Source organism: Armigeres subalbatus, chromosome 2, assembly GCF_024139115.2.
Source record: "Armigeres subalbatus isolate Guangzhou_Male chromosome 2, GZ_Asu_2, whole genome shotgun sequence".
NCBI classification, from domain to species: Eukaryota; Metazoa; Arthropoda; class Insecta; order Diptera; family Culicidae; genus Armigeres; species Armigeres subalbatus.
This window is the reverse complement of record NC_085140.1, coordinates 276,945,830-276,962,433: the sequence shown is the minus strand read 5'-3', so window position 1 is coordinate 276,962,433 and position 16,604 is coordinate 276,945,830. Positions and strand designations below refer to the sequence as shown.

At 37.9% G+C, this 16,604-nt stretch overlaps 2 protein-coding genes across 2 annotated transcripts in view; one reads left to right on the top strand and one right to left on the bottom strand.

Moving 5' to 3' along the window:
- LOC134212280 (protein gustavus-like) overlaps positions 1-16,604 on the top strand; it is a 748,069-nt gene that overhangs the window by 4,111 nt on the left and 727,354 nt on the right. The window contains exon 2 of the mRNA XM_062689991.1: positions 1,734-2,335. The gene's annotated coding sequence lies outside the window, so the exon portion shown is untranslated. The remainder of the gene's footprint in view (positions 1-1,733; positions 2,336-16,604) is intronic.
- The window catches only part of LOC134209746 (uncharacterized), a 64,210-nt gene that overhangs the window by 10,622 nt on the left and 36,984 nt on the right, over positions 1-16,604 (bottom strand). The window lies entirely within an intron of this gene.

The window sequence follows — 16,604 nt, the reverse complement described above, 5'->3', positions numbered from 1 at the left end:
ACAGATGGTCGAAAAAAAAGGTAAGAGAAGATGGAAGAAAAGGAATAAGGAAGAATGGTCAATGTAAAAGGAAGAAGGAATAAGATAGAAGAGAGAAGGGATACGGAAGAAGGAAGAAAAGAGAAGGAAAAATGAAGAAAGAAGTTGGATGAAAGAAAGCAGGGGGAGGAGGAAGGAAGAGGGAAAAAGGAAGAAAGAGAAGAAAGAAGAAGAAAGAAGAAGGAATGAAGAAAGAGAAAACAAGCAGGAAGAAAGAAGAAGATGAAAGAAGGACGAAAGAATAAGGAAGAAAAAAGAGAAAAGAAGAAGGAAGAAAGTAGATGGAAGAAGGAAGAAAGATTAAGGGAGAAGGAAGAAAAAAGAAAGGAAGGATAAAGAAAGAAAAAGTAAGATGGAAGTAGGAAGAATGAAGGGAGCAGGACGAAGGAGAGGAAAAGAAAGAAGAAGCAAGAAAGAAGACAGAATAAGGAAGAAGGAGGAAAGAGAGGTGGGAGAAGGAAGATGGAAAAAGAAAGAAGGAAGAAAAAAGAAGTAGGCTGAAGGAAAAAGAAGGATGGAAGGAAGGATAAATTACGATTAAAGAAGGAAGAAGAAAAAAGAAAGAAGGAAAAAATGATGAAGAAGACAGAGAAAAAACGGAAGAAGGAAGAAGGAAAAAAAGAAGTCAGGAGAAAGTAGAAGGATGAAGAAAGATAGAAGAAGGAAGAAAGGAAGATGAAAAAGAAAAGAATGTGAAGAAAGAAAGAAGGGAGGAGATGGAAGTCCATTTGTTCTTTTCGGCCATTTGTTCCTTCGACTTGTTGTCTCTCGACCGTTTATCATACGACTTTTTGTTTATCGACCTTTTCTCCCTAATCTCAGCGAAGAAGAAGCGACTATCAAACACAAAATTGAAATGTTAGTCAGATTGCTATAATTTACAAAACATGATGAACGACTTTTGTTCAAAAAAACAATTAAAATTAAGTAACTAAAAATCCGCCACAACAGTAGTGTTTTGACCAGAGAAAAATGTCAACTTGACTTTATGTTCAAATTCCTTGGAATTTTCATTTTTTCCGAATTTTTCCCAGAATTAGAACTGAATCTGAAAATTTCTACGGTAGATTCTTCGATTTTTTCACGTTCTCCGAAGCTTTCTCGAAACTATCAATTTCATCGAATTTCATTATGGGAAAGTCTTCCATATTTTCATTGGTAGTTCTGCATTTTTTCCTTAGTTGTAGTATCGCAATAATGCTGTATTGCAAAAAGTACACTTCTACAAATTTGATTGGACACTTTCTGAAAAGAAGCGGCTTGATGTCAAAAAAGGCCGGCGGCGCAGCGTGACGCATCGGTTTTTATGAAATCCGTCGGCTCTTTGGGAAGTTAAATATATTCCATTATCAGATACCTGACATGATTTCCGGGGTTATCGATGAAAAATAGCACTGCTGTCTAGCGTACAAAACAAATATCGATTAGTTATTTCACTAGCAGATGGTTACTGCGTAATCATCAGTCCCTCAATAGTGGTCCCTTTACGTCCATCTATGCATTGGGCTGAAGTATAAGTAATTAGTGCGTGCATATTCACCTAAAATCAACATTTTCGACAACAAAAACGTTTTCATTCACCGATTCGAGCCTCCGGAAGCACCGTGTGGTGCAGTCAATGGCGGCTGCGGAAAATTGGTACATATCTATTCGTCCAAGGCTAAATTTCCTCTCGACATTCTCTTTGGATACAGGTAGACCCGCAAAGGCATTGGTGGAAGAAAAGCCCACCGCATGTTGTGTTTAGTGTGAAGGGAAACCAAAGTGGGTGCAAAACCAAGTGCGAACGTTGTTGGATGGAAAAATCGTGGCGCGGAAAACGTGAAGCAATAGTAAGCGGAAAAGCATTAACCGGTGCACCGAGAGTAGAAATCTGGGGCCCCCGTTCGTAAAGAATGTCAGTGTGGAATGAAGTAGTGTGAATATTTGCATGATTTATACGTTCCGGCGGCGAACTGGAGAGAGAGCATCAACAAAAGAAGCATAGTTTCGCACGATTTTTTCTTCTTTCGCAACCAAACAAGTGCAGTGTGCAATACAGTGAATCTTGTTCCACCGACCTAATGTTGGATGAGATAATCAAGGCGGATACAGTCTAGCAACTCCCACAGGGGGGAAAACGGAAAAGAAAACAAATAGTCCAGGAAAACATTCCTACGTACGGATCAGCAGAACGAAAAATTTACGCACTTTACCCAGTTTATTTAAACACAGCACATATCGTCCGGAGCAACCGTTTTGCCGGGCTGATAGAGCGATAAATATTGGATTAGTTCGGGAATTACAACACATCGAGGTAAGTCGATCACGAAATTGTATGCAAAACACGAAGGGGTTTTGTGGCAACCAGGTAGGAATGCCGGATAACTCTATGTGGGGCAATTTATCGGGTGGTTTATTTGTTTTGGCATCTATCGAAAATATTCCACTATATTGAGTGATATGTGCTTTAGTCATATCGACTGGGATCTGATATGATTTGTAACACGGTGATGTGTATCATTCTCTACCTCAACTGTTGCTGCGGTAATGTTTTGTTTGCTAATGTTTTGGTTGACATACTATGCAGTGTATTGTGACGAAGCGTGATTGATTATAAACGAATTCAGGTTAAAGGACCTTACACCTCGGGAAAATTTTCCGCCGGATTTTGGTCCTCGTGCATTTAAAATGGGGCCGGAATTTTGATGTTCCGTGCTCAAATCCCGAAATCATCGCATATGTTAAAATACAAGGGGAAAAAATCCGCGGACCAAATTCCCGAGGTGTGACGCTACCTTAAAGGTAACTGAGAGCAATTTTATTTAAAAAAAAATATTTCAAAGAAACTAAATTTGACAAGCATCTCTATTAAGGTAATGTGTATAATTTGCCATCTTGTCTTTAATCGATCAAGCGAAGGTAAAATTACAAGTTTGAGTTCATAGTCCGCAGTCAGAACGCTACATATTGAAGGTACATATTCTGATGGTGTTAATAAGGCGGTAGCTGGATTTGACCGGTGGGAAACATTCGGGGAATCAACACAAATACTGACTGCCGAGAGAAATGCCTTCTTATTAGTTTTTTGAAAAACCCAGAGCTCTGAACTGTTGTTAACACCTCAAATGTTGTAAGAGAGTAGTGGAGATTCAGTCACAACCAAATTGATACAATCAGATTCGCTCACTTACGCCAGTGAATGTAAAACCTAACAGCGTCTACAGCTCGTGCTCGTCAGGTCAATCTTGTTTCGCAATAAGAGTCACCGTATGGCAATAAGCTTCTGTTGAGCATGTAGTAATAAAACCGTTTTCCAGCGATGTATCAATAACGATGACAGTCAAAATATCTTCGATGTTTATTATATTTATTCATTATTTAACAGGTTTCACAGTCGCTTCTTGGTTCGTTGAATGGTGCAATGTGATTCAACATCTTGAAAGCGATTGGATATCTTATTGGTCACTTGGGCAGTGATGAGGTTGTGTTTATTGATATTTTCGATATAGGATTAACAAAGTATCAATATTGGATTTTGAATACCGATATTGGTTTTGATTATAAATAATGTAGTTAGCTTTGTAGAACAAAGAAATAAAACCACGTAGTTTTGTGAATTTAATTCGGGTTGTCACAACAAATGTACGTGTTAAATATTCTATAGATTTACAATATATAATATTTTGTTCACATACACAAATCGTTGATATGCGATTTTCTTACTGAAATTTCGTTCGCAAGCCCAGACCTACTTCTTTTGCGTTGATGTGCGAAGATCTTCTTGGCTTCCGATTGCAAGTCTTTCAAGCTTTTGAACTGCACCCTTTTGGGCCTCCAAATAGAATCCTTTTGGGATTACGTACGGAATTGAAAAAAAGATTATGTTTCGGAAGCCCAACAGGATTGAAAGAAGGGTTCCGTTCGAAAGCCCCAAAAGAATTCCTTTCAAAAGCCCAAAAGAATTCCGTTCGGATGCCCAATAGGATTTTTTTTCGAATGCTCAGGTAATTCCGTTCGGTAATCCATAGGAACGGACTTTTTTCTCCCTCACGAACGGAAAACTTTTGTACTTCCGAAACGGAATGTTCTGGGCTTCCGAATGGAATCCTTTTAGGCTTCTGAACGAAATAATTCTGGGCTTCCGAAAATAATCCCAAACGAATTCTGTTCGGAAACCCAACAAGATTCTGTTCAGAAGCCCAAAATGCTACGCTCTGAGGTCTACCAAGATAAACTGTTAATTTGCCATTTTCTAACTGAAAATCCGTATGAAAGTCCAGAAGGATTCCATTCGGAAACCCAAAAGAACGAATCGGACTTTTTTGGGTTGATTAAACAAAGATCTATTGGAATTTCGATCGAAAGTATTTCAGGATTTCGAACTGTACCCTTCTGGGATTTCGAATGGAATCGAAATCCAAAATGGATTCTATTAAGAAGTTAATAAGATGATTCCTTTCAGATGCCTAAAAAGAATTCTTTCGAAAGCCCAAAAGAACGGAATCTTTCAGAAGCCTAAAAAGAATTCTCTTGGAAGCTCAAGTAATTCCGTTCTGGAACCCAAAAGAATGGAATGGACATCTTTCAGGCTTACGAACGGAGTTTTTTTTGGACCTTCGAACGGAATCGATTTGGTCTTCCGAAGGAATAGTTTCGGGCTCTTGAACCAAATTTTCGGACTTCCGAATGGAATTATTTTAAACTCATGATCGGAAACATTCTGGGTTCCCAAAAGGAATTACAATAGGATTCTGTTCGTCCAAACGGTCTGCAAGTCCAAACGGCTTCCGTTCTGATGCCCAGAAGAATTCCGATCGGAGGCCCAAAAGAATTCTGTTCAGACGAATTCCAGAATTCTGTTTAGAAGCCCAAACGAACTCCATTCGGAAACTCTTTAGAACGGAATGGATTTTTTTTGACCAACAAACATTTTTTTAGTTCCGAATGGAATAGGGGGAAAGACGGCTTTGGCAGATTTTGTTCTATTATTTTCAGGAGGTTTTTGTCGACCAAATTTTATGAAATTTGGCCACAATATTCTTTGATATGCAAACAATGTTTAGGCCAAATTAAAAAAAAAAATGAGCATAATCAGTCATAAAAAAAACCCCTGACAATAATAGAACAAAACCTGCCAAAGCCGTCATTCCCCCTACTTTTGGTCTTTCGAACCGAAACTTTTTGGGCTTCCGATTGGAACTCTTTTAGGCCTCTGAACGGAATCATTCTGGGCTTCTGGAAGGAATCCTAAAAGTATTCTGTTTGGAAGCCCAACATGATTCTGTTGAGAAGTAAAAAAAGGCTAGGCTCGGAAGTCAACCAGGATTCTGTTCGGAAGTGGAAAAGGATTCTGTTCGCAAGAATTCTGTTTGGGAGTCGGAAAGGATTCTGTTCGGAAGCCTAGAAGAGTTCTGTTCAGCAGCCCAACGAGTTCCGTTCGGAAGCACAAATGAACAGAATGGACTTTTCTTAGGCCTACGAATGGAGACCTTCGGTCTTACTAACGGAATTTGTTTCGGCTTCCGAACGGAATTCTGTTGGGCTTTCAAACCGAATCCTTTTTGGCTTACGAATGGAACTCTTTTAGGCTTCTGAACGGAATCATTCTGGGCTTCCGAAAAGAATCACAAAATTATTCTGTTAGTAAGCCTTTCAAAAAAGACTACTATCGGAATTCCATTCGGAAGTCGTAAAGTAGGCTTCTGAAAAGAATCACAAAAGTATTCTGTTCGGAAGTTTAACAAAAAAAAGCTACTATCGGAAGCCCACCAGAAGTCCATTCGGAAGTCGAAAAGTATTCCCTTCCCAAGTCCAAAAGGATTGCGTTCGAATGTCGGAAAGAATTCTGTTCGTCTGAATTCAAGATGGATTCCGTTCAGCAGCCCAGAAGGATTCCATTTGGAAGCCCAGGCTTACAAACGGAGATCTTTTGGACTTCCGAATGGAATCTTTTACGGCTTTCGAACCTAATCTTTTTTGGCTTCCGAATGGAACTCTTTTATGGTTCTGAACGGAATCATTCTGGGCTTCCTAAAAAAGTCCTAAAACTCTTGTTTGGAAGTCCAACATGATTCCATTTAGAAGCCAAAAAGGCTTCGTTCGGGAGCTCACCAGGATTCCGTTCTATTCGCAAGTGTAAAAGGATTTGATTCAAATGTCGGAAAGGATTCCGTTCGGAAACCCAGAAGAATTCCGTTTAGAAGTCCAAACGAAATACGTTTCGAAACTCAAAAGAACGGAATGGGCTAATAACCGACATTTATCAGAAATACTTTTGGGTTTTCAAACCGAATCTTTTTGTTCTTCCGAATGGATCTTTTTTCGGCTTCTGAACGGAATCATTCTGAGCTTTCAAAAGGAATTTCAAAATATTTCTGTTCAGCGGCCCAAAAAACCCCATTCGGAAGCTTAAAGGATTCCGTTCGGGAGCCAAAATAATTCCTTTCGTAAACCTATAAGAACGAAACGGACTTGGGGTTTATGAAAGGAGATCCTTTGTGCTTCCGATCGGGAGTTCTTTAGGCCTTCGATCTAAATGCTTCTGAGTTCTTTTGGGAAACCGAATGTTTTTTTTTTGTATGGAATCTAAAAATGATTTTTTAAGAAGCCAATAAGTTTTCCGTTCAGAAGCTCAAACGGCTTCGATCGGAATTCCGAAAGTATTCCTTCAAAATACCAAGAGCATTCCGGTCGGAAGCCCAAAAGCATTCCGGTCGGAAGCCCAAAAGCATTCCGTTCGAAAGTCCTAAAGAACTACATTCGAATGTCCAAAAAGATTCTATCTGAAAGCCAAAAAGAGCTTCGTTCGAAAGCCCAATCGAATGCTGGTCGGAAGCACAAAAGGATTTTGTTCTCAATCCCAAATAATTCCGTTCGGAATCCTAAAAGAACGGAACGGACTTCCGAACGGAATCCTCTTGCACTGCAAAACGGAATTATTTTGGCCTTTCAAACCGAATCATTTTGGGCTTCACGTTGAACTTCCTATCTTAATCCAAGATGACTTTTTTCAGACAGATTCTTTCCGGAATTCCAAAGGATTGTTTTTGTACCAGAATAGAACATTGACATATTTATATAACGAAAAACGGCGTTTTCAAAAACCAAAATTGTTTTCGAACCTTCATAACTTTTAAACCAATGGACCGATTTGCAACCTTTTGGAACGAATGAAAAGATTTTCAGTTATAGATTTCAGAAAAAATATCGTTTAAGGAAAATAGTAAGCTTTAAGATGTTTAAATAATCAAAATATCTGATTTTTTTTATTCATAACCTTTTGGATCACAACGACTGTACTTTTTTTTTTAATTTTTTAAGTGAAAATTCATACGTTTTTACACATACAGTAAAAAAATGGAAAGGTTCACCAAGCTGTTTTGAGCTACATTTTTTTTTTTAAATTTTCTGTTTTTGCTTATATACGCAAGGAACGAACGGTCATGCGTCTCCATCACTTCAAAATGCTGGAACTGAATCAGTTAATTGAAGTTATCGAGCACCACATGTCAGAAAAAATGTTTGCAGCAACTTTATAGTGACTAAATTGAGTTGTCGTAATCCATGTGGAACACGCGTGCTGCTAGGGTCGTAACTGACCAAATACAATAAAGCTTTCACTGTTGATTTTAATAATAAATAAATAAATAATTGATTTTAATAAAAAATAAATAAAACTACGTGTATGTTAAAAACATTTGAAATTTCATTAAACAAAAATACAGTCATTGTGGTCCAGAAGGTTGAAAATAAAATGATAATTTAAACATCTTAAAACATACCATTTTTCCTAAGCGATATATTTTTTTAAATCCCTAACTGAAAATCTTTTCATTCATGCCAAAAGGATGCAATCGGTCAATTGGTTTTTCTAAAACGCCGTTTTTTTGGAACGCCTTATTCTGAGACTGCCCACCCTAAGACCGAAACAAAAAAACTACGGGTCTAATTATTTTCAGTAGAGATCATTCATACATATTTTGAGCAAAATCGGAGAACATTTTTTTCGGCTCTATTCTTTTTTCATGGAATCGCTGGAACTTGCAGATCAGACCCTGCATTGCTCGGTTCGAGCACTTTTGCTTTTCAAAAATCAAATATTGCAGCACCGCACTGTAGATCGATTTATGTACAATCGATTTAAACTTCTTCCTTACTCACCAACTTTTTTGCATTTTCGTGATTTTACAACTATTTCTGGAAAAAATCATGTTGTTTTCTTTCTATACCCAAGCAACCAGAAGTTCGGATAAGAAGGGCTATTTTGGCTTAATCAGCTCTCATTTTAAGTAATTTTTCGTATGGTGGGAGCGTAAAAGTGAACTTTAAAGTTCCGTTTAGGATGCTTGGAACTTGATGTGAACCATAGTGAACCAATTAGTTCGGTTAAGAGTAAATTTAAGTAAAATCTGAACTTCTGGTTGCTTGGGTAAACATAGTTCTTCATAAAACAAAACCGAAACGTACATAAATTATGTTAATTGGTTCATCCGTTCGTGAGTTATGCAAGGAAATGCAAACTCATTTTTATATATAGAGAAGAAGAAGATAAGCCATTTTAATTTCGCAGGTTTCTTTTATATAGCATCTGAACGGGCCTGGAATTGAACCCACGACCTCCTGCGTATGAAGCAGATGCTGTAGCCATACGGTCCCGAGCAGCCGATAATAGCTCAATAATATGAAATTTTGATAAGATAGCAAAATGAGATATGGACTTGACTGATATAAGAGATGAAAGATTAGATGACAATATCAATATTTTGCACTACAATATCATGAGGAAATCAAGTTATGTTATTTGTAAGAAGTGATCAATTTCAAGTGCTATTGGCTTGTTCTTATCTATAGCATATTTTATTTTTTAAATTATATTTCGGTGCAAATTTTTGATATTGTTGCCTGTTCTTTTATCTCTTATATCAATCAAGTTCATATCATGTTTTGTTATGCTGTTCATGGCTTCTGCCCGGGACCAAGCCGGTCAACTGTATTGTAATTGATCGTAACAAAAAGTTTTTTTTATTGTGAGGAAGGGGCGTTATGCCCCATCTACAAGAAAGGTGACATGCTGGAGTGTGAGAACTTTCGAGAGATCACTATTTCAAATACTATCCAAATCATCTTGCGTCGCACAGTGCTTTGAACGTATGGAGCTACGGGACAAAAATCATAACTTACATTCTACACGTTCTAACTCAATGGTGTCTTTGGGAAAATGGTTGTAAACTAGTTTTTCTACTAGTTGCATTATTGACCTATGTTAAATTGATAATTTCATAAGTGACCTAAACGCCAAATTTCATACCATATAATATGCTTCGTATAATCGAGATCCATTTTGGAAAAATTGTCACTTATGATAAAAACTAATATTTGCGTAATTGACCTATGTTGAATAGATAATTGCATAAATGCCGTAAACGCCAGATTTAACGATATGCCTCAAAGAATCAGGATATTTTTACGAAAAATATGAGGTATGATAAAAGTTTCTATCACAACAATTGCCAATCTCCAATTGATCATCTCGAAAGTGACGTAAACGCCAGCTCTCATGTTTTATACTGTAGAATCAGGATATCCTTAAAAATGATTTGAGGAATTGTTTTTTTAACGACGGTATCAGAAATCATTGAAATTTGTAAAAAAAATCCAAGTTCGTTTATTTTGTAGGCTCAGGCGTGTATAACACATTACGGAGCCATGGTTATTGAAACGTACAATCAATATCATTTTATGAAGTAAGTAATGGTTCGACTGGGAGCTGGATTTGACCGCGGATTTGACCAGAGGATAGTGTTGTTTTTAATGGAACTAGAGCCACGACAAGCAGGTTCTCATCTGAGCTCTCAGCCTTCGAAAATTTTTGTGTGTAGGTGCTATGTCATGAGTTTCCATGAAAAGCCCATTTGCATACAAGTTTTACCGTCCTTGAGCTCTCTACCGAAAGTTGCTGCATAGTGCTTAGCGAGGTACAATTCATTAGGTCGTGCAAATCAACCTCAGCGGACGTTTCAACGCTTAAAGGCTAGGAAGCAGATTTTCCTGTACCTCGTTTAAAGTACTTCGAAGCAGATTAAACTTTCTCACGGATAAATCCAAGTCAATGTCAAGTCAAACGCCAGTGCTTGTGCCGCTGTCATAACGCCGCTGATTTGCGCTTGAACTACTTGATATATTATATTGGCCGCAAATGCTAGCTCCTCAGGTTCATTATTATTGATGAGGTCTTCTTTGTTTTATTTGAACATTCCTGAAACGGTTTTTGAGGTCTTCCCTTCGCGATGTGGAATGAAGACTCGGCAATTCTTTCAATATTTGTATTCGGATTGGATTCGGAAGATTTACCAACGAAGACAACCAGTGAGAGTTTTGCTTCTCAAATTTATCGGATGATCGAAAGCTCTTTGACCATTTTTGATCAATTCTCAAACAAAAGAAGTTGCAAAACTGCTTTAGTTCTTTTTCAAGTTTCTCGGAGAAATCATCTGGGTTAAATAAATCCGACAGAAACTTCAACACATGAGCTTTTCGTTGGGACGGATCAACGGAAAGCTACTGTTTGTATATATCTATGTTATTGAGCGCAAGAGTATCACCCAGAAAATCGTTAATAGCTATTAATAGAGCAAATAAGAGCAGCTGGAATCACTTCCATTCTCTTAAGAATACCATAAGTGAGCTCTGGTGAGATTTTCAGAGATGTGTTTTGATGTACTTTTTTTAAAAAGTTGTTTGAAGTTGTAGATTATTTCTTCCTATATAACTTCATGCCCATGACTTGGAAGCTGTACTTATCACAATGATCGAAATATGTCCAACTGAAACACATTGAATTGAATCTTAATTACTTGATTTTACGCTTTCCATATCGATTTTCACAGTGAAAGGTACCGTTCGAAAACTTAGGCAATGCAAAAGATGCTTTTCACTAACAGGTGATAAATCATCCACTTTCAGCGATGAAAATGTTTACAAACACGAATTGTTTTGATCGTCCCAGTGACCTCACAAAGATACTAATGCGCATACAGCATAATTGAAACATATGTTAATATCATGGCCTACTTGATTCGACTAAATACGAGGGTCAATTTTTCCATTTTTGTCCAAGGGACAAAGCACTGTGCGTCGTCTGCCTCCTATAGTTCGTAGGAGGTTATCAAGCAGGCCTTGTTAACGGCATCTCCTCGACAACGGACCGCATCTCTACTGAACGGCAGTTGCAAAAACGCCAAATATCAGGTCCTGACGCTATATCTGTTTATCGATTTAAAGGCGGCATACGTGTGCAAAACTGTGTGAAGATTGTGGAGGAATATAGGGTAGAATACGGCATTGGCAGGGTGCGACAGTTGTTGGCACCCTCAACAATATTTGCGTTTTCCAGCGAACATACACTATTTATGAACATTATTTCAATTCAATCACACAATTTCAAGTCTAAGGTTTCTTTTGAATAAGTTGTTTGTCAGTACATTCAAAGTTAATTGCCTATATGCCGGGTATTAAGCCACCCGGAGTGGAAATTAATTACTATGTCTGAAACTTGATTATGCATATGTACAACATGTGATAGATTTAGTTCGGAAAAAGTATTGGAGGGTAACCGCCCCTTCGGTGGGGTTTGATCCCACGACCCCAGTTCGCATGACAGGTGCTTTCCCTACTAAGCTACGAAGGACCTCCGTCGTCCACCGCAGCTTAGCGGGTACTGATGAAACCAAATTCCCAGCACCAGGTACCAGCCGATCTCTCGCAATACATTTTCAGAACTAACTCTCTCAAATGTATTTTTGTACACATCATGTCAACCAAGTAGGATGAGTATTTAATATTGTCCGGCTCCTACACACTTGCTTCATCAGCAACGGCGCTCAATGAAGTAGGGTTGTGTGAGGTTGTGCCGAAGGGGCGGTTACCCTCCAATACCTTTTCCGAACTAAATCTATCACATGTTGTACATATGCATAATCAAGTTTCAGACATAGTAATTAATTTCCACTCCGGGTGGCTTAATACCCGGCATATAGGCAATTAACTTTGAATGTACTGATCTCGAGTGGCGATCTCTCTTCGCTTGTGTGGTCGTGTTGGGATCTGACGACCAAACTGGCACAACCTCACACAACCCTACTTCATTGAGCGCCGTTGCTGATGAAGCAAGTGTGTAGGAGCCGGACAATATTAAATACTCATCCTACTTGGTTGACATGATGTGTACAAAAATACATTTGAGAGAGTTAGTTCTGAAAATGTATTGCGAGAGATCGGCTGGTACCTGGTGCTGGGAATTTGGTTTCATCAGTACCCGCTAAGCTGCGGTGGACGACGGAGGTCCTTCGTAGCTTAGTAGGGAAAGCACCTGTCATGCGAACTGGGGTCGTGGGATCAAACCCCACCGAAGGGGCGGTTACCCTCCAATACCTTTTCCGAACTAAATCTATCACATGTTGTACATATGCATAATCAAGTTTCAGACATAGTAATTAATTTCCACTCCGGGTGGCTTAATACCCGGCATATAGGCAATTAACTTTGAATGTACTGATCTCGAGTGGCGATCTCTCTTCGCTTGTGTGGTCGTGTTGGGATCTGACGACCAAACTGGCACAACCTCACACAACCCTACTTCATTGAGCGCCGTTGCTGATGAAGCAAGTGTGTAGGAGCCGGACAATATTAAATACTCATCCTACTTGGTTGACATGATGTGTACAAAAATACATTTGAGAGAGTTAGTTCTGAAAATGTATTGCGAGAGATCGGCTGGTACCTGGTGCTGGGAATTTGGTTTCATCAGTACCCGCTAAGCTGCGGTGGACGACGGAGGTCCTTCGTAGCTTAGTAGGGAAAGCACCTGTCATGCGAACTGGGGTCGTGGGATCAAACCCCACCGAAGGGGCGGTTACCCTCCAATACCTTTTCCGAACTAAATCTATCACATGTTGTACATATGCATAATCAAGTTTCAGACATAGTAAAGTTGTTTGTGTAAAAGTAGCAATATTTGATATGTTAATCACCGAAACAAATTTGCACCTACGAAATCCTTACCATTATTGCATTGCCAAAGAAAGCAGCGCACGAAAATCAAACTGTTACTTACTTTTTTGGATCGCCTTTCTCCTCTTTATTTCGTATGACAAAACAAATTAAGTACGTAAACTATTTTTTACACTTTATCACCATTTGATTATCACCACAAAGAGCAAATTTATGCAATATTTGCTCTATGTTTCACTAAATAAAATCGGGACTGTTCGTTTTCTTTGACAGCAGCACACTTCGGAATAGAGCGAGAGAGTGTGTTTGTGAGTATATCAAACACACGCTATGTGATTTGATTTTAGCAAAAATACGAAGAAAATATGCGGCGATGGCATTTATTTCAAAAAAAAAGTGTTAAAATGCAAATGCTTCTATTCAGACTTTTACGCAGACCATGAATTATATCAAAAGTGATAGCAACACCTTAGTATTTTTACCCTTATGTGGCTGACAGAACCGTTTTTCTTTTGCAACTTCAATTCGCCTTGGAATAATTTTTGTAATTGCTTTTAAAGTGTGTTTAACAGAGTTATACTGAAAGCTTTTGAATAGGTAGGCTTAGAATTTTTGAAAACTACATTTTAGGCTACTTATCTACACATGTTTTTTAATCGAATTAATTTAACTTTCGTGTTGCCGATCTAAAAGAAAATCAAATTTCTAAACCGAAAAATTCAACTATTTTTGGCTAAAACGTGTTTTAACGTTTTAATAAACATTTTAAAATTGACGTCCTATATGCCTTGCCGGGTGAAATAAAAAAGCACCACCCAGACCTCATTTTGTTTTCGTGCTGCCGTCAGGGCCAATACTTTCCAAGCTCATCAAATAAATCATAACCATTCCCGTTCCTACATAGCGCATTTCAACCATAAATAATTGCCTACTTTTAGGGTATTATCTATTATTCAACTGTGAAATGTAGTGTAAGAATGGGGTGGCTCCATCGGCTGGATAGGACAGACATTCAACATATGAAGACTCACGAGGTGGAACATATTGTTAATATACTATACTACCCGAACCGATGAGCTTCGTTTCACCTAAAATTGAAAATTTAAGTATTCGAAATTTGCAAATTTGGATTCCATTTTTAAGATTAATTTTCGATTAAAGCAGAAATTTGTATTTCATTTGTATAGGAGTCCCCCTTCCAGAAGAGGAGGGGTCTAAAACCATCATAAGAATATTCATCGTTCCCAAAAACCTCTACATACAAATGTTCCTTGGCTATAAGGTCAGACAGGCAAAAATTCATTCTTATGTGTATTGATTTAGTTTAACGTAGTTTACGTCGAGCGGTCGTGTCTTAAACACAATCACCATGATTTTTTTATGAAACAAACATATCAGGATAAGCAAGGACCGCAAAGAGCAAGTTGTATATTTGAAACTGGTTGATAGACTTTTGCTTACGCGTGTAGACCGTAAGCCAGAGCATAAAATATTCACTTTCATGAAGCACATTCGCTCCGAATTTCGACAATCGTGTTTTGATTATTCAAAACATAGAATGACTTACTCAGTTTACTTCTTCCTAGATTCATTCAATTGATCAATTGATTGAAAAAACATAATTAGCTTTGATTATATTGACATTTGCCTCTAAAAAATGCCCCTCAATTGAACATCGGGATTAGATCTATGCGTGTATTAGTATTGATTTAAATCATCAAACGTGTGTTCAGTTTCACGATTATTTAATTATTTGTGAAATTCTAATAAGTACTCACTGACCCATATTCATTCTGAAAATTGGCGGTGCAGAGCCGATATGAATATGTTTAGAAGTGAAGTGACAAAGAAGGCCGATGGGCTTCATAAAAAATATTCAGATATTTAAGGTGGTTATACAACAAAGCCACGAATCGGCCATCTTGGAAACCACGTGCTTTTTCTAGTGATTTTTCAAGAGCACGAATTGAGAGAACCACAACGCCCATGAGGATGAAACATCCGTAGATCGTTTGCTTACTTATGCTGAACAATCGACTTTAATTTCAGCATTGTACGAAAATTATTGCGCTAGCTTTGAACTTTTGATAATAGGAGTAGAAAACCGTGTGGTGAATTTAAAATTCACCACATGGCTTGATTGTATAATCACCTTAAAGCTCTGCTCTAAGGCATTACAAAAGACAAAAGATGTAAATCTTGGCAGCGGACAAAAAGCATATAAGTTCCCTTCTCCAAAATGGCCAAAATTATTCAAATAGATTGAAAATTGTAAAAGTTATGAAAATGTCAATATCTGGCTACACGGGTACGCTATCTGCCATTCACGTCTGTTTTTTGTTGGCCGCATAAGGGTTAAATTTGTTTTACAATGTGTTTAAATGTTTTTGCCTATCTGTCTACATGACATAAAATTGACGCCGAGGCTTAAAAATCATGATTTGTTTTAAGCCAGTTTTGATAAACAATAAAGTTTGTTCCAAAATTGAGTGGAGCGAGATGAGCGTGCAGCCGATTAATATGAATGAATTCGACATAGTTGTTTCATAAGGGCCGAAGTCGCAAATGTAAACAAATCGAGTTTATGTCATAGATCGAACCTCCTGAAAATGTACTATATGTAGCATATTAAAAATAGTACAAAATGTTGTTTTTTTGCTGTAAAAACGAAGAAATACAGAAGGGCGATATTACATTTCCGTTGGCATTTTTTTCTTAGTGCGATTGCGCCCCGTTTTCTCCATGGCAGCAAAAGGGCTAAACTGTCTTTAATTTACGCATTATGACACTTCGTTCTTGCATCAAAAACACATGTGAGCAAAAGGGCTAAACGGTACTTTGAAAACACAACGGGGCGATGCAAACAGGCGATAATGACAAATAGGTTGACAGCCGGGCGTGGAATTTGGGCGAAAATGGATGTTGTGAAAAACATTATGGCGCATTTCTGAAGGGCGCAAGTGTACACTGTTATAAAAAAAGGACAACTAGTTCTTTAATCACATTTTCAAATCGAAATAAATCCGAAGTAAATTTTATTTACATGTGGCTTCTATGATTAGATATGGATGTATTTCATGCAAACTATTAGCATTTGAAATACCATCTACTTTTCGAAGTATAATTGAAAACATGTCATGGAACATTCGAACCCATTTTTCTCCATTCGAGCTCATTGCGACATTGGCCCTTATGAAACAACTGTGTCGAATTTTACTACTGGAGGATATAAACAACCAGCACTTGGCACCAATACATTACCAATTTTCTACTTCCATGTCTAGTTGCTAAAGGGAGCAAATTCATTGCTGATAATAGAAATTGCTATGCCAATAGAAGAAATGTTGACCTGTTACTTTATATTAAATTTACTGAGTTTGTAGTAAAAGCTGTCATATTTAGTGAACACCAACCATCAAAGAAACAGCATACAAATGTATACCAGTTCAATTATACCTGTGTTTTAGGGCCGATTTCTTCACCTTCGCTTAACTCTTAAGCGGTGCTTACCCATACGTTTAAACCTGGTTTAAGCACTAAGCGGGGGTGAAGAAGTCTGCCCTTAGTGTTATTAT